Source organism: Berghia stephanieae, chromosome 13, assembly GCF_034508935.2.
Source record: "Berghia stephanieae isolate SIO BIC M18660-M18661 chromosome 13, UCSD_Bste_1.3, whole genome shotgun sequence".
NCBI classification, from domain to species: Eukaryota; Metazoa; Mollusca; class Gastropoda; order Nudibranchia; family Aeolidiidae; genus Berghia; species Berghia stephanieae.
In genome coordinates, this window is record NC_088372.1 from 22097176 (window position 1) to 22117175 (window position 20000).

The window sequence follows — 20000 nt, forward strand, 5'->3', positions numbered from 1 at the left end:
AGAGTTTATACCAGTCCTGTAGAGAGAAATAATTGGTTGCATTATATTTTTCTCTTTTACTTTAAATAATCAACCCGACATTCTCACGAATAGTTTGATTGTGTTGAGTTTTTCGGTCCAAACATAAATAGATTGATTCTCTCTTCATTTTGTAATAATGTTGTTTGTCCATTTTTCTCACAGATCACCACTACTACTACTGCCCATTGTGATGACAAAAAGATCATCATATATCTCTATACAACTAACGACATTCATCACCCGTCGTCATCATTATTATCATCACCAGCCATTGAATCGATGGTAAAAGTCGTCGATCAATCAGATTAACACATCTCTTAGTTCAAAGTCTCGTAAACACGAAGTAAGCGAGTACCTACATCTCATCATTAGTATGCTCATGCTACAGACAACAGATCACACGCATTGATGTCTAGGTAAGCCTGTCATTTGAGGCCTGTGCATCCATAATATCACCTGCTGTTGTTTGTGTTTCCTTCACTGCTGAGACTATCATCATTATAGATTATCATCGTAATCATCGTTATCGATCATCCGCCTTGAAGTCCATCTCCAACTGCAATGCATTATTGCCTGTAGGTCCAATTATCACACGGCTGGCTCTTCGACTTGACCAGAAGGTGAGTTTATAGCAGGTAATATTAATGTCAAGAGTGTAATCATACTAATATATCAAATTCTTGGGAGTTTTAAAAGCAAATTATTTTTCATCAGGGTGAATTTTATTTTTTTAAATTTATTTATTTATTTATTTATTTATTTATTTATTTATTTATTTATTTATTTATTTATTTATTTATTTATTTACTTTATTACTTGCTTATTTTGTTCTGTCTTCATTAATTCCTTTATTTATTTACTATTAATTATCCCCTTGAATGATGGATTACTTAGCTTATTAAAATTGATCAATGTATTAATGAATCAATTATATTGGTGCTCATCTGTCCTGGGCTTGGCACAAATAGTGGAGAAAAAAAAAAACCTTTAACCACTTACTATTTGTCATTTGAGTTTGAGCAATAATCTTGCAATTACAGTGTTGGTTTTAACCAAATGCTCATTCACACTCAAGAAGGTGGCAATACACTTGAGAAACTTATAGGATTACAGAATTAGATGTCTCTCCATTACTAAAAATATACATTAATACATGGAAATTGTGTTTCTACACTTTTTCAGCATACTTAATACGCTTCAACACCTCTCACATATTATGATATTGTGAATAAAATTTCAATTGTATGCAGTACAAGTCCGTCGTTAGGCTCCTAATTGTACTAGGATTCCTTTTCCATACCTTGGTCTAAGGGAAAACGCGTGTGAACTGTCTTATCCAAGGACATTAAGTACATAAAGGACACAAAAGAGTTTTGTTATAATTACCACCCATTCGGTCATTGACCATCTCCAACGATATTGTGATAATTTGGGACACGGCACCACTCTGCTTCAGGCGCCGCACTTCATAATCAGCCATCGATTTCCTGGTCCTTTGTTCACAATGAAATGCATCACGTACACCGATAACCCAATATAACCCCACACACCACTGTTAAAACAGCGTGATAACTGCTCACTAAATAGTTGTTCGCTGATTCGTCCGGCAAGTATATATACTGAAGATGACTATTAATTTATAGATAGACCCAAATTGACGTCACCCATGTGTTCGTTATTGTTTTTTGCCAAACATCTTTATGAGTAATTTTCACTAAACTGTATTAATCAGACTATGTTCAAGTTTACACATAGTTTTGTGTGTTGGTACGTTATACTTCCGGTCATTGCCCTCCTGAAATATAACGGACCAACTCACAAAACTATGTGTAACCATGAACTTTTATAGTCTGGTTAATACAGTTTAGTGAAAATTACTCATAAGCATGGATGGCAAAAACCAATAACAAAGACCTGAGTAACCTCAGCTTTGTACTATCTATCGAACTTACTAAGTTGACGTCATTCAGCTCTTTGTTATTGTTTTTTTTTTCTGAAACAACCACTGTAACGATTAATTCTAAATTTATATTAATCAGACTTTTAGCGTTTAAGGTTTCGTGTGTTGGTACGTTATATATCCGGCTGGCGGGTGTTGTGAGAATTCTACATAAAAGCATAGCATACTTTGTCTGCCATAATCATTTCACTTTCTTCCACAAACGATACTTAGGTCTGGATATATCAATCTTATAGCTGTGGACTTAAATATTGAGTCATGATTAATTAATGCCATTTAAAACCAGTATGTGTAGTGAGTAATAATTAATATAGTGTATCGCCTGGGTCGTAAATAAAAGCAACCTATCAAATAACATAAATTCATAACTCATATTATTTATAAACAAAGTATTTCATTTACTATATATATCTATATATGTATATATTATTGTATATGTATGTATGCCTTTCAAATGAATGAGTTACATTTACATGATTTATATTTACAAATTATGTGTTATCGCTAATACGCTATTGGTAATATTCGGTATTTATATGTATTGATTCTTATTCTCTCATTGTTTACTTATCTTCCCCATCCCACTAACCTACTTGCACTCCGTTAATTAACAAAAATTAGACCAGTGGTGTTGTCAAGAGTTTGTTAATAGGAAATCCTTACGACATCACTGCTCAAAAGGAACCCATTAACTATAACAGGGTAAAAGAGGCACCAGACGACTTCTTTATTTGGGGACAGCTATCTAACTTCTGTTTGTCTCTACCTACTTGCCACTTCTCCTACATAGACGCGACATAAACCTTTAAGGTTACACATAGATTTGTGTGTTCGTTATATCGGGTTGGCGGATGTTGTGAGTTTTTAGACCAAGCGCATAGCGTCAATAAACGCGCAATGTTACACATAGTTTGTGTGTATGACACGTTGTATTCTGCCGGCTAATGCTATGAGTTTTTATTTTTATTTTTTTTTTTGTTTCTTTTTATAACATAAAAGCATAAAAGACAATAGTTATTTAAAGCATCTCGAAGTGAAACATGGTAATAATTGCTTGCTACCCTTTGGATAAGACGCCAAGTTTTCGAAAAAGTTTATTACTACCTCATCAATTTGTTTTAGCTGCAATCAGAAAATCTGAAACTGATTTCATCACTTGTTATTTGGGTGTTGACCCGACTTTCGGCACCCCCAGGAATCAAAGTCAGTAGATTAAGAAGAAACGAGGGAGACGTTTGAAGAAGCTTTTGATAAGAACGTTATTCGGAAAGAGAGTTTAAAGTGTTTCATGAACAAAATTCAGTTAGTTTGCAAACGTTTAATCTGAGACTTCAGGAGAAACAAAAACGATACTTCGCTTTTAAGTTTACAAAGGAGAATTATTAGAAAAGCTGGACGAGATAGTACTCAATAGGCTTCAACTGTCGTGACGTCACTTCCCTCATAATGACGCATAGTAACTTAGTAGCTGGTTCTAAACTATAGGAACAAGGGAGGGCGCCCTTATGAAATACGTTTGCGACGAGCATAAATGTGTATCTAGAGGAGAAAAACATTATAAATCTGAACATGTTTTGAATTTTTTACTTTCTTATCACATGACATGTGAAAAAGTTCTAGCCAGCATGAAGAATTAAAAGTAGAACCAAGCTGCTCGTTGCTGGGCGGAAGTGACATCAGACTATTGAATCCAATTAGTGTGGGGTTGGGAGTTTTGAAACGCTTTATAACAGCTTTCTTGCTCTGTGTCCTGTTGGTATTATTATTATTATTATTATTATTATTATTATTATTATTATTATTATTATATTATTATTATTATTATTATTATTATTATTATTATTATTATTATTATTATTATTATTATTATTATTATTTAAATTTATTTATTTATTTATTATTTTTTTTTTTCGGTTTTGTTGACGTATGAACCAGATTCGCCTCATGATTCGTTTTCAGAATCGAACCTTCGATTTTGTTGATACAATAATATTATCTGATTTTTACCCACTAACCAACCAACCACTTGACGTCATACCTTCTCATAAAAATGTGTGTGTACAAGTTGTCTGCTCCAAGTTCGCATTGACCGCAAGCGATCGAATCGTCAATTCAGCAGTCGCCCTCGTGAGGTCAGCTGACGGACGAGTCCAATCGTATTTGGAACGAGGGGGTGATAGGATTGCGGGGAGCTAAAAGTACAGAAGGGTTAATGAGAAGAGTGCTGTTTAATATGAGGAAATGTAGTTTTTTTTGGGTTTTATTTTTTACTCTTCTATGTATTTCTTTATTATTTATTTAATTTATTTATTATTATTTTTTATAAAAAAAAAAAAAAACCTCACAGTTATATAATAATTGAATGAGGTACAGGCACCGGGTCTAATCGTTACTGTTGTTCTGAATTAGGTCAGTCAAGGTCAAAGAAATGTGGTATTCAGGACAACATGGCGCTGGTCGAAAATCAAGAAAATGGACAAGCTGCCAGAATTTGTAATGTGCATGTTTCTCTCTCTCTCTCTCTCTCTCTCTCTCTCTCTCTCTCTCTCTCTCTCTCTATCTATCTATCTATCTATCTATCTATCTATCTATCTATCTATCTATCTATCTATCTGTGTCTTTGTGTTTGTGTGTGCGCGCGTGGGTGTGTATGTGTGGCCCACTCTCATGTCTGGGTTTTCAGATTATTACCGAGATAAAAGATAATTATTGTGTAATATCTAAGGATAGAACAAAAGAGGCTACCACTCCTCTCTCTAACAAAGCATGATAAAATACACTAGGATCTTTGAGGATGAACCATAAGAAATCAGAAAAGCACATATTATAATAATATATTATTTTCGTTTCTTTCTGTTTCCCCTGAATTTAATGCCTTTTAAGCAAAAAATAGGTATAAATAGAATGAAAATGACGTCACTCTGGCCTTTGTTGTTTTTTATTTTTGCTATCCGCGTTTATGAGTAAATCTCACTAAACTGTATTAACCAGACTATAAAAGTTCATGGTTACACAGAGTTTTGTGTGTTGACCCGTTATACTTCTGGATGGCAATGTCGTGAGCTTCTTAGCCAAGCGCATACTTTCTATTAAATGGCTGAGTAATATAATAAACAGGGAGAAATGGAGGGGGGGGGGGGGGGGGGGGGGGGAGAACAGCACTAAAATGGGGAAATTGTTGAGAATAAACTAATTCTCGAACTAAAACTGTGTGGCTATGGGGTCTTGTGGTATGATACTCACTTTCGGATAGGATGGTCGGGTTCGAGCCTCGCTCGGCGCATAGTTGAGTCCTTGGAAAAGGCTCTTTATCACATCCCCTCACCGCACTCAGGTGTAAAATGAGTAGGCTGGCCTTTAACAGCTTTGTCTCTGTTTGAAAAAAAATGTACTATCGCCTAACATGCGTCATGTTTCGTTCTATATGTTATCTGTTGTTGGTGGTCAGGTACCCTTTGTAAAACGCTTTGCTCATGTTTAGTGGATATTGCTCTATATAAATGTTCTAGTTTAAAAATAAAAATTAAATCCCCCACTCCTTCCACTTCTGGCAAAATAAAAGCCAATGCAACTTATAATCCTTGACCGTTTTTAAGATTAGGAAGAAACAAACACACACACACACACACCCACACACACATACACACTAACACACACGTGCACACAAAAAAAATAACTTCCGACTAATCTCCCATAAAATGAAATGACTATGACGTCACGCTATCACTCGAATTTTCTCCCAACCAACCCGAGACAAATCACATGACTTTTCTTCATATTATTATAATATTGAAAGGTCATCTCTATCGTACTCTTTGCGAAGTTCCAGGTTGAGAAATTTTTTTTGCCAAGATGAGGGTCATTTAAATCGATCGATCTTTGAATTTATTAAAATCATTTGTCATTATAATTAGATCAGAGAAATTGATGACAATAAAATTATCTTGTCTATTTAGATATCTGGAACGTTTTAAAAAATGCCATTTTGTTATATTCTCATTAAGTTATTAATATCACATAAAGCAATCGATCCTTTTCTATAATAAAGAAAATAGGGCTGATGTTAAGTTGGCGAATGTGGACGTGTCATAAATTATATGTGTGAGTGTCTGTTTGAGAGAGAGAGAGAGAGAGAGAGAGAGAGAGAGAGAGAGAGAGAGAGAGAGAGAGAGAGAGAGAGAGAGAGAGAGAGAGAGAGAGAGAGAGAGAGATGTTCTATAAACATACAAAGAGAGAATGCGCGCGCGCACGTGTGTGTCTTATGTGTGTGTTTGGGAGGATATGTGTGTTTGTTGGGGATAGTATGAGGTTGGGGATACACATACACAAGGAAGTAGTAGAACGACAAACGAGAGAATAGAGAAATAGAGAAGAATAGGCCATGGTTGTGTTGGCGGCAGCAGCGAAGTGAAGGTTGGGTTTTTGGTTCGCTAGGTTTTGTGTTAGCCAGTCCGTCTTGCTTGCTGGGTCATCATGGAAAATAGGAAAGGGGGTCGAGGTCGAGGTCAGCTCGCTGGGCAGACGATAATGTGTTAAATACACACTGAATTGACTTATACACACTGTATGTACAACACCTACTAAGTTATATTTCTCATTTTTTCCCTCTCTTCGTTTGTGATGTGTGTGGTGTGCTGTGTTTTCTCCCTCTCTCAGTCCAGTTTTGTTCTATTATTATCGGGCTTTACTTTGCCTGGCGGAGAGCTTTCGACCGTGGGGTAGGAATGTGTGGATTATTACGATAATTTGGAAATTATGTAGACATGTTATAGCTAAAGAGGACGACTTGCCTTGTAATACAAGATATCTGATGTAACTTTTACATTATAAGAAATATGTTGTTCATAAATGGATCATGGATAACTGTGGGTAAGTGTTGTGTCGTGTTACAATACAATGACATGCACTTTAACGGTTTTAGTAATTTTATAACATGGTCGATTATGAAATTGTCAAATCACTATATTTGTTAATTAATATCCACACACACACACACATACATACATACACACACACACACACACACACACAGTCGAGAGAGTTGACCAGTATTTAGAACATTGAATTAGATTAACCGAGTATGTAAGTTAAAGGTTTAAGTAATTTTATAACATGGTCGATTATGAAATTGTCAAGTCACTAAATTGTTAATTAATACGCATGCACACACACACACACACACACACACACGTGCGCGCGCGCGCGAACACACAATCGAGAGAGAGTTGACCAGTATTTAGAACATTTAATTAGATTAACCGAGATTACAAACGATGAAAATTACATGTTTGCTTATTTGAAAGTTTACGGTGTTTGTTTATTTGGAACTAGACCGTCTATCAGGAAATAGCTGCTGCGAGTCACTGCTAAAAAAATAGCGACACCGCGATGATCACCAAAAGAAATCGAAACATGAGTTGTATCCAATACTACAACCAGTGATGGGACCGGGACCGTAATTTGTTTCCTGGAGTCCTGGAGACAACTTATATTTCTCCTCCTTTTGATGATCGTCATCTTTTATTGTGACGTAGCTTTAGGGAGGTGTCAAGCTATAGATTGAACGAAATTGACGTCGCTCAGCTCTTTGTAATTTGTTTTAGACTGCCATTTTAATGATTAGTAGTTCTCACTAAATTCTATAAATCAGGCGATGAACATTTAAGGTTACACATAGTTTTGTGTACATTACATCCGGATGGCAGATGTTGTGAGTATTTTACACTGGCGGTCGGTCTATTGAGCAAAGTTGTTTTGTGCCGCCCTATAATTTTCAAATTTAGCAGATACTGCTTTTTGTCTCAATTTTTGCCTATGCTGATTTTCGTTAACACTCTCTCCTGTCTTACTTGCCATGATTGGTACCTGTAACTACTGTACGAAGGTTGTGCGTCATCACGGACGGCTCTCTTTTTCTTGTTGCCCCATGCGAGGCGAGATGACGTGCGACAATGAGCTGAGGGTGGGGTATGGGGGCTACCATGAGCCAAAAAGTCAACAGGCCGCCCAAGCATTTTATAGAAAAGACTTGTTTTCTTCTGTTTAAAACCACGGCTATCCACTTCCCACCAGAAACAACTGATACTCGTGACTCCGTGACTGCTAAAATAACTAGGTCAGGCCGGCAAATTTAATTTTGCACACCTTGAGGCCTGACTTGGGAGAAATCAAAACCATATCAATTTTATCATTGGAAGAACAGGTTTGTTGTAATCAAACCATACGGATGAAGAAAATTACAATAAATATAGATCTTATGCTATTCGTTTTCCTCAAATGCATGTAATCATCAATAAGAATATTACACAAATCATTCACCGAGTAGAGCCCCATGATGCTATAAATAAGATTCACAGTCCATTATCCCGACACACACAGCAGTTCAATTTGTAGTTATTAGTTATGTTCTTGTCTTTGGAGTAGATAAGTAGTGCATTGAGGTTGGATTTTCTATTCCTTCTATTAATGACTGTTATCACAGTTGATATTCGAAGGAAGAAATTTATATGGCATTCTAATTGCTGTTGTCATGTTGTTCTTTTAAAAAAATGATATTCACAATGAACAGACGTGTATCGCAATCCATACCGAAACAATAATGAAAGGATCCATCGACTTCAATGATCGGATGTGATACAATTTTTTCTGTAGAGGAAAATCGACAAATGGACCTCTGTTACATAATATATGCCCGTCGTAAATGCCACTTATGTGAGTATATCTCTTCAAAATTCAAACGACACATGCCCCCCCCCCCCCCCCCCCATTTTATTTTTACACACAATATACACACATTCTAAAAAAATAAACCCACTAGAACATTGATATTGAGCAATTTCCGCTAAGTGAGCTCAAGACACTTAAAAAGGGCTCCTAAGCCAAAAGCAACATGAAGACGAGACATGATGCCTGTTGGGCGAGATAACATTTTCCTCCAACATAATCAATACTGCTTCTGGTCAGGTACTTACTCATTTTACACCTGAGTACAGTGAGATAATGTTCTCGATCCATGCCGCCTTAAATAAACAGCCAGCAACCGCCCCTGGTATTTTACCAAAACCCTTAACAGTTTACGAAGCCAAAGGCCTGACACTTACTGCTCAAACAATTACGTCACAATACTTGACGACAATCGTCAAAAGCAAGTGAAAAGTGAGTTGTATTCAATAGACAAGTGTGCGTTTGGCAAAGAAGCTTACAACATCGCCATCCAGAAGTATAATGGAGCAAAACACAAAACTATGTGTAACCTTAAACGTATAGATAGTGTGCGCTTGACTAAGAAGCTCATAACATTGCCATCCAGAAGTATAACGGACCAACACACAAAACTGTGAGTATCCATGAACGTTTATAGTCGGATTAATACAGTTCAGTGAGCATTACTCATAAACGCGGATGGCAAAAAACAATAACAAAGACCTGAGTGACGTCATCTTCGAACTATCTATATATAGTCTGGTTAATACAGTTTAGTGAGAACTACTCATAAACACCAGCTTCATTCTATCTATCAATAGATAGTATGCAGATGACGTCACTCAGGCCTTTGTTATTGTTTTTGCCATCCGCGTTTGTGAGTTGTTCTCACTAAACTGTATTAACAAGACTATAAAAGTTCATGGTTACACAGAGTTTGTTATACTTCCGGATGGCAATGTTGTGAACTCCTTGGCCAAGCGCATTCTATCTATAACACAACCAATGGGATCATTTGTTTCCTTGAGCCGTACTTACTGACGACAACTCATTTTACACTTTCTCTTGGTGATCGTCGCCAAAGAAGTGTCATGCTTAATATTTACGACGGTTCGGAATTATCTATATTAACTTTTCATGTGCTCAAGGTCATTGGTCACATTGCAAAATGTGCTCAAAGTGGCCTACTTTGTGAAAACTGTTCACAGCTTTTTAAATATCTAACATCACGATTGGTCGTCTGGTTCAGCTTGACACATGGGTATGTTTATAACTTTTGTAAACAAAGCAGCGTGTTTACATTTGTTAAGAAATATCCAATCGTTGGACAGCAACAAATCATGTGATTGATGACCTGGTTGGACGAAAACATGAATATAGATCGCTCCCATTGATTATGAGATCACAAAAAACAATATCCGGTTTCTAAGTCTTAAAAAGGTCATCCTGTCTGAAAGCGTTGCGGAGTTATGTTTTTGTCAATGAGATAAGGATGGGTAATAGTAATAGTTAAGATTGCAATGGGGATGATCTATATTAAATTTCCATGTGCTCGAGGTCATTGGTCACATTGCAAAGTGTCTCACAGTGACCCACCCACATAGTGAAGCGTGCTCACAGCTTTTGAAATATCAAACATCTCGATTAGTTTTTTTTTTTTTCAGCTTGACACATGTGTATGTTTACATCTCTTTCATTAACAAAGCATTTGTTTACATTTGTTAAGAAATACAGCAACATATCATGTGAGTGATGACTTGGTTAGACAAAATCCTGAATATAGATAGTATGCGCTTGGCAAAGAAGCTCACGACATTGCCATCCGGAAATAAAACAGACCAACAAACAAATCTTTGTGTATTCTTGAACGTTTCTAGTTTGGTTAATACAGCTTAGTGATAATTACTCATAAAGCGGATGGCAAAAAGCAATAACAAAGACCAGAGTGATGTCATCTTCGATCTATCTATAGATCGCTCCCATTTAAAGAAATATTTTTTCCGCATCCCCGAAGTGAGCACGTGCAAAACCACGATGGGTCTCGTGATCCGTTGACCTATTCATCCAGCATTGTGTGGTCTTGTGTTATGACACTCGCTTTCGGATCGGAAGATCCTGGGTTCGAGACTCGCTCGGCGCATAGTTGAGTCCTTTACTCACATTCTCTCGCCGTATTCAGATGTAAAATGATTACCTGGCCGTTAACAGCGTTGTCTCTGTCCTAACAGGCGTCATGTCCCGTCCTACATGTTAAGTGTTGCTGTTGGCTAGAGACCTCTTGTAAAGCGCTTTGAGTACGTTTAGTGGATCTTGCGCTATATAAAAGCCCAATTATTACTAAAATAAATTGATAGCTAGCTGGATCTCTTTAAATATAAATGACGAAAGTTACGACAACTTAAATAAAGGAACGGGTAACCCTATCACTATCACGTGCCGTTTACCCGGGACATTCCCCCCCCGTAGCTGGGCAATCCATAAACTTTACTTTTTAAAAAACATATTATGAACTAAACAGGCTAGTCTTTGTCTCCGAAAGTGTTCAAGCGCCAAATACCAAAGGGAAAAAAGAATACGTTGTGTTGGTATGGTGTATGTGTGTAAACCAAAGAGCGTGTCAAGTTATCTCAGTGGAAACCTCTCCTCTCTCTCCTCTCTCGTCTCTCCTCTCTCTCTCTCTCTCTCTCTCTCTCTCTCTCTCTCTCCTCTCTCTCTCTCTCTCTCTCAAATTGTGATTTTGTGTGCGCGGGCGCGTGTTTGTGTGTCCCCGTGTGTATCCTTGTCTTTGTATTCGTCTCCTTGTAAGTCTATGAATGTATTGATTACCATAAGAAATAATTCAGATTGTATTTTTTTGGACACAAATGCATAGTATAAATAAATGACTTTGAATAAATGATATAATGCTACTCTTTAGTTACCTAAAGGGACTTGGTAACCTCGATAATTCATGCTTGGCCAGTCAGCAGTCCCTTGAAAGAGAAAAAAAGTAAAGGAAAAAAAAAAAAAAATTAAGCCCATAATTTGCGTTCATTTCTCAGAGCACATCATTTGTAAGCTTATTTTAAAAATTGAAATAAAAAAAGATTCGATCAGTTGCAAGCCGGATGATCATTTTAACAGAAAACTATTTATGATTTGGTGTCATAGTTGAATGTATCTCAATTATATTTTGAGAGCGGAAGTAAAACTTTCCCCCATTTTTGTACCTCTCTACTCCTCCGTTTTACGTTGATGACAATATTCCAACAGCATGCAATTCATCTCCTTAAAATTGTATTTTGTGGGTATAAAGCGCCCGCCAAAATGTTTGCACACGATGAAAGTAGCTTACTACTACTACTACTACTACTACTACTACTACTACTACTACTACTACTACTACTACTACTACTACTACTACTACTACTAAAAGCAACAAAAAAAAAAAAAAAAAAACTGAAATAAACAGAAGAATACGAAACCAAAACAAACAAACAAACAAAAAAAAACCCCACAAAAAACCCAAAAGACAAAAATAAAAAAACGAAAACAAAACAACTTAATTTTAAACTGAGTCGCGTATCGTGTACTGTAATGAGAATTTAATGCATTTAAATGATCCCGACATAATACTGGTTTGAACCGATGGGTGTTACATTTAGTCATCTTGTGACGTCATTGATACTCTCCGCTTCCCCCCCCCCCTCCCCTCCCCTCCCCTCCGTCCTTTTATGACTCACTTGCGGCCTGGCCTGGCTACGGGACTTTATTGCAAATGATGTCAAGGCTAAATAGGAGGGGGCATAATAATGGACTCTACCAGCCAAATCAGGTCACGACCTAATTTCTCTCAGGACAAATGGGGCTATCTTATTGCCCTCTGACAAGTTCTATTTTTGATTTACATTTTACCAATGGTCACAAGACCCCATCCCATTTCTTCCTTCATAATCTCCATCCATCCTTCTCTCCTTCCTCCTCGTCTTCCTTCTATTCCTCCTAATTCTTCTTCTTCTCTTCTTCTTCTTCTTCTTCTTCTTCTTCTTCTTCTTCTTCTTCTTCTTCTTCTTCTTCTTCTTCTTCTTCTTTCTTCTTCTTCTTTCTTCTTCTTCTTCTTCTTTTCTTCTTCTTCTTCTTCTTTTCTTCTTCTTCTTCTTTCTTCTTCTTCTTCTTCTTCTTCTTCTTCTTCTTCTTTCTTTCTTCTTCTTCTTTCTTCTTCTTCTTCTTCTTCTTCTTCTTCTTCTTCTTCTTCTTCTTCTTCTTCTTTTCTTCTTCTTCTTCTTCTTCTTCTATATCAGTAGAGGCCAATGACAAGCATGGCATACCTACGCTACTAATATTATTGTCACTCTTTCCCCTCGAAATATTAAATCAGCTCCAGTAAAGTATTATTTATAGATGATTTTTGTCTTTTTCTCCCTCCCCCGACACCCCCCCCCCCTTTTCTTAGTGTGTTTATATGCGCGCGCGCGCGCGTGTGTGTGTTTGCGCGCCCGCGCTTATATGTTTCTGCTGCTATGTGGTCCTGTGATATGACGTTTTCCATCGGACTGGAAGGTCCAGTGTTCGAGTTCCGCTCTGAGCCCGCATGGAGTCCCTAGAAAAGACTCTTTACTCACATTCCCTCGTCGCACTCAAACGAGTACCTGGACGGTAACAGCATGGTCTCTGTCTAAAAAATTGAAATAGTTTTTCACGTGCGTCTTGTACCATCCTACAGGTTAAGTGTTGCTGTTGGCTTGGGATCCCTTGTAAAGCGCTTTTAGCCCATTAAGTTAATATTTATCTATATATAAAGCCAAGCTCAAGCTTATAAGTGGATGCTGACCAATACCCTCCTATTCACACTTCTATTCATTTAGCTTTACATACACTTCTTCCTTTTCATACACTTGCTCTTTGTTCATCTGTACTTTTACCAGCCATTCTTCCATCATACTCTCTACCCACTCATTCAACGTCACCAAACCGCTAAACACAACTGTCAAAATGTATCTCCTATCCATACATCTACCAATCTCTCCTCACCTCTCCCCTTCCTCCCCCTATTCTCTTTATCTCTCTTGACACCCCCCCCCCCTTTACTCCCCTCTCTCTTCCAACCCCCTCCCGTATCTCCATCACTCATCATTCTTCGTCTCATTGAAATCAACTGAAACCCACGAGTAATTTTTATAATGTCAAGGACGAAACGTGATAAAATAAACTATTGCCATCATCATTAATGCGATCGGCGAACTCGTCCTTTATGAGGCGACATTCAATCAACGTTCTCATTGTCATTAAGTCATTAACACTGTTGTGTTATCGTATGTTATGCTACGAAGTCTATATTACGATGACCATGATAATGATGACGATGTTGATGATGATGATGAGGAGGAGGAGGAGGAGGAGGAGGAGGATGGTTATGGTGATGATGACGACAACGATGATGTTGATGTTCATTATAATAATGATGAAGATGATTCTGATATTTTAAAGAAAATGTTTACTTTTTTTTTTTGTGGGGGGGGGGGGGGGGAGGGAGCTTTTATATAGCACAATATCCACTAAACGTGCTCAAAGCGCTTTACAAAGGGCCCCTGACCAACAGCAACACGTAAAGAACGAGACCTGTTAGGCGATAATACCATTTTTTTTTTCTGACAGACAACTCTGTTAACGACCAGGTGCTCATTTTACACCTGAGTATGATGAGAAAATGTGAGTAAAGAGTCTTTTCCAAGGACTCAACTATACACCGAGCGAGTCTCGAACCCAGGACCTTCCGATCATAGTGTCATACCACTTGACCACATAACCGCACTTATCTATTACAATTTACTATTAAAATAGCTGAGCTATGGATAGTACGCGCTTGGCTAAGAAGCTCACAACATTGCCATCCGGAAGTATATTGGACTAACACATAAAACTCATGTGCAAACTTGAAAGTTTATAGTCTGGATCATACAGTTTAGTGAGAATTACTCAAAAACGTGGATGGCAAACAACAATAACAAAGACCTGAGTGACATCAACTTCGTTCTATCTATAGCATGCTTCAGATTCAATAAGATAAAAAATAATGGACGCGTCCACTCTTGTTGTGAAAGGGGAGTGAAGGCTGTGGTTTCTTCGCAATAGATTCCAGCCTTACTTGTCCTTGCACTAAACGATGACTAATATAATGGACTAGTCCGACGTCTGCTTGCTTCAGCTTTATTCTAGGTCACCGAGAAATGAAGTCAGGGCTGGGTTCCTCTCCTTTCAATTATCGAGGAATCGATTAGCAAGCATTTGCGTCTTGGAAATAAGGCATTCGTGTTTTCCTTCTGATTTTTAGTTTGGTTTTGACCTTGATAATACATGATTACGGCAAAATCTTAACTGTTTTGAGGTACATAAATAAATAGAACGATGTGGAGTTCACTCAGGTGTTTGTTATTGCTTTTTGCCATCCATATTATGAGTTATTCTCGATCTTACTAAACTGTATTAACCAGACTAAAACGTTCGAGGTTACACATAGCTTTGTGTGTTGGTCCGTTATATTTTCGATTTCCGGATGGCAATGTTGTCAGATTCTAAGCCAAGCGCACAGCATCTATGCATACATACACACATACAAACACACACACACACACACACACACACTTATATATATATATATATGCACCAACATACGTGACATACACATAGTCAGTCTCTCTCTCTCTCTCTCTCTCTCTCTCTCTCTCTCTCTCTCTCTCTCTCTCTCTCTCTGTCTCTCTCTCTCGGCACAGATGACGAAGATAAACCAATTGAGTAGGTCAAGTCCCGAGGCATCCCAATAACATGATCAACACGCGTCAATCCCAATTCTACAGCCAAAGCATGTCCTCGATGGAAGATAGTGGGTTACCATCATCGGCTACTTATAGTACTATAAGAAGTCGCTGGTTAGCATCCTTCAAAGTGGATTCGGGGATATTGGGTAATCTATTGGAATAAGAAATTTTCAGATCATCTGAAACTTTTGGTATCTCTCTCTCTCTCTCTCTCTCTCTCTCTCTCTCTCTCTCTCTCTCTCTCTCTCTCTCTCTATATATATATATATATATATAATATATATATATATATATATATATATATATATATATATATATAATAAATATATATAATATAATATTGATTAAGTTTATTCCTATAATTAAAAAGAATATTTTAGTATTAGTAGTTGTAGTAGTAGTAGTAGTAGTAGTAGTCGTAGTAGTAGTAGTAGTAGTAGTAGTAGTAGTAGTAGTAGTAGTAGTAGTAGTAGTAGTAGTAGTAGTAATAGTAGTAGTAGTAGCAGCAGCAGCAGTAACAGCAGCAGCAGCGACAGCAACAATTATGGATGATGATGATGATGATGATGATGATGATGTTGATGGGTGTAATAATAAAAATGGTCAATTTATTCCATCACGGTTTAATGGTTAAATGACAATAATCACATTGATTATAATTGGATGAAATGAGGCTAATAATGTGTATGTAGTCAGTTATTGGTCAAAGTGCCCAGTGTCTTGTCTTTGTGTGTGTGTGTGTATGAGTATGTGTGTGTGTGTGTGTGTGTGTAAATCATCCCTGTGACTGGTTGATATATCGCTCATGACAGCGTAAATAATGGCTACACACGGCACTGCTATTATTTTGATATTAATAGAACATATATGATATTGTCATTTGCCATACACCATTTTGTTGTTATTGGTACTTTTCTGTTTTTAAGAGAGAAATTGGAGAAGAGAAAGAGAAGACCGGTTGAGAGAGAGAGAGAGAGAGAGAGAGAGAGAGAGAGAGAGAGAGAGAGAGAGAGAGAGAGAGAGAGAGAGAGAGAGAGAGAGAGAGAGTGTGTGGCGTGTTTCGATGCCACCCTTTCGTGACCATTGACAAAAGGCCAGTCGAATAAACAGATGTCAATTTAATGTCCTATAATCTTTGGAGAGTTCCTGCAATGGCGACATAATTTGTCCCTAATTTCTAGAACGTCAGAACGTCATTGAATCACCCACAATGCCAAACCCCACGTCTGCTTAAAATCGCCAAATTAAATAAAATCCTATGCTGCCATGCTGCCTTAGGGATAAATTATAAAAGTAAGAAAGATGTTTCCAGATTTTAGCTAGTGTAATCATTTTGTAATAAATAAAATAAATGAAACCCCCCCCTCTCTCTCTCTCTCTCTCTCTCTCTCTCTCTCTCTCTCTCTCTCTCTCTCTCTCTCTCTCTCTCTCTCTAAACGAGATTGTATATATTTTTATAAATTTGCCAGTGAAAGTATTTCCATGAATGTCATAGATTTGTAATACCAAATTTTCACACGGGGCAGCGTGGCTCAGGGGTACGGTCCTTACTTCGTTCCCAAAAGGTACAGAGTTCGACAATCCGCCTCGTTGTGTGGCTTTCAACAAGTCACCTCGTCCTAGCTCACTTTTGGCGCTGCACCGCGTCTGACGCTTTGGTTATTCCAGTCTTCCCTTGGAATAGACACTAAAAACAAATTTCCCCTTGGGGATGAATAAAGATAATTTATTATTATTTTTAATTATTTATAAATCCATCTATTTCTATCAATAACACCTCAGCAATTCTTGTCTTTGCATTCATTAATTCATATTTGGTGAGCTTGAAAAAGAACCCTGTCTCTGGGAAACAAATTATACATATTATACATACATACATACATACATACATACATACATACATACGTACATACATACATACATACATACATACATACATACATACATACATACATACATACATACATACATACATAAAACATACATACATACATACATACATACATACATACATACATACATACATACATACATACATTACCCATTACGTTTTGGTCATCGTCTTCGATGATTCATCGTGAATAGCATCAATGTTATTGTCATATTTTGATGAAAATGGACAGGTCTTTGGTGTAAACAGTCTCAGATCATGAATATATATATATATATATATATATATATATATAATATATATTATATATATTATATTTATATATATAATATATATATATATATTATATATATATATATATATATATATATATATATATATATATATATATATATATATTATATATTATTATATATAATATTTATTATATATATAATCATAAAAAGTAACGTTTTCTCCCTTAATTTCGTTTTTCTTTTCTTTTTTTTTAATACTTTTAATCCTCCCTTTTTTCCTATCTTCTAGAATCATCACTTATTTTTATTTCTTTTTTTTTTTCTTCACAGATAACTCCCGGTTTTACACAGAGAACGCCATTTAAACCCAGTGAAAATTAACCACAAACATGATAACAACCAAGTTTTCTACATTATTATTAACCCAGTGAAAAATCTACCTCGTAATACAACAGATGAGAGTTGTTTATCTTACCATATATAAATCATCAGTCACGTTGTTATTGTTATTAACCAGTATCATATTCTCACTTCCATTATGATTGATATAGATCTATTGTGATCCGTAATCAAAAAAATGATCGAGCCTGCTTGTTGAATTATGAAACGACAATTCCAAAGGCTTCGGAAAGCAAAGCACCTGCGTATTATTCTTATTTCGGTTTTGGATTAAGATAATTTCTCATCCCGGTGGACTTATACTGTGAGCGTGCAATTGGAGGCGGAAAAAAATAAAAGAAAAAGAACGACGACCACGGTGGTACGAACTTTAATTACCACCTTTAACTGAATTTTATGAATTGTGAAAGTTAGTCTGTAACTTGATTGATGCATGTGAGTTACTTGAAAGAATTGGTTAAATCAAGGACAAAAAGGCAAAAAGCAACGAGAAAGTTCTTTTTTCACTTTTTGATGTTTCGTTGATCTTGTTCTGATTTATATTAATATTCATCGTTATTCCACTAATCCTGTCAAATCTGATCAGAGTGGGAAGAAAAAAGCACTGTGTTCAAGTCATTTTTAGTTTTTAGTATTCGGTGTGTAATTTCCTGATTTTGATTTGTAATCTGGGCTGATCAAGGGAGTGAACTCATATTGCATTCGTTGATTTGGATAATAATATTGGTTGTCTCCCCAATCTGGACCAAAATCGCCACTCATTGAACAAGGCATGAATGGGCTATTGACTATTGATGGTCGGTGAGTAAGATGTTCCCCCTTTAACCATCTCTTGAATACGATTTTTAAAAACAGCTCTTGATATAAACAAGTGAGCAATCTCTATAGGTGGATAAAAAAAAAAAATTTTTTATTCTCTATTGTCTTCTGGCACTTTTCTACTCACTTCATATCTTATTGTTACCAACATAAGTGCCCGCTCCACTCACTTTTCTGAATTAAAAATTCACCCCATACACCGGAGCATACTCAATGTCTCAATCGTTTCTATGTTATATGTTTGTGATGAGAATATTGGCTATTAAGCTTAACTGCTGGTCAAAATTACTTCGCGATGGTGGTGAACGAATCGGCGGTCTCAAGAAGTAGGTGAGAGAGGGATCTAGAAATGACTTTGGGTTTGAAACGAATATTTTTGTGTTCGTGGATAGCTCACACGGTAGAGCCACGCTCTCACCTGCCAGGCGGAGTTGTCGTACCAATAAGGTCGCAGGTTCAAACCCCACCACCGCCGCGAAAATTTTTTTTATTCTCTATTGTCTTCTGGCACTTTTCTACTCACTTCATATCTTGTTATAGGTGGATAACTAACTTTAACGTAGATCTAGAGTTGTTATCTACACCCCCCCCCCTCTCCCTCTTTCTCTCTCTCTCTCTCTCTCTCTCTCTCTCTCTCTCTCTCTCTCTCTCTCTCTCTCTCTCTCTCTCTCTCTCTCTGTGTGTGTGTGTGTGTGTATGTGTGGATGGACAGTCTTAGCATAAGGTTACCCTTGGATTATCTTTGTCTCCCTATTTTTCCCCATTCTATTAACTTTTCACCTTTTTTTTATGTAGATGGACAATTTGTTGGAATCTACATCTGTTCCCTATTTGTGCCATTTCCCTTTGTCTTACTTTTCTTTTTTGCTTTTAATTGTAATTCTATAACATTTTTAAGTCCCATTTTCTTCCTTTTTACTGGCGCTGAAATGACCTAAATGTGTCGTAAGCGCCGTAAAACCCTTAAAAACAAACAAATGAAAACGAAGCATCGGTTTCACTACGACATAAAGCCAGTCCGAGTCAATGGGTTACATAGATATAAATAATCTATTAGTTGTGGTTCATTTCTAAGTGTTTTTAACACGCCATTGACGAGTGGGGCCTTTAAGTAGTCCGACCAAGAAACATAGGTACATTATTGAGCTTAAAAAAATTAGCTTTTATATAGAGCAATA

At 36.8% G+C, this 20000-nt stretch overlaps 1 protein-coding gene across 1 annotated transcript in view; it reads left to right on the forward strand.

Moving 5' to 3' along the window:
• LOC144958997 (uncharacterized) overlaps positions 1–20000 on the forward strand; it is a 120091-nt gene that overhangs the window by 82495 nt on the left and 17596 nt on the right. Inside the window, exons 4-5 of the mRNA XM_078891311.1 lie at positions 184–641; positions 17935–18804. The gene's annotated coding sequence lies outside the window, so the exon portion shown is untranslated. The remainder of the gene's footprint in view (positions 1–183; positions 642–17934; positions 18805–20000) is intronic.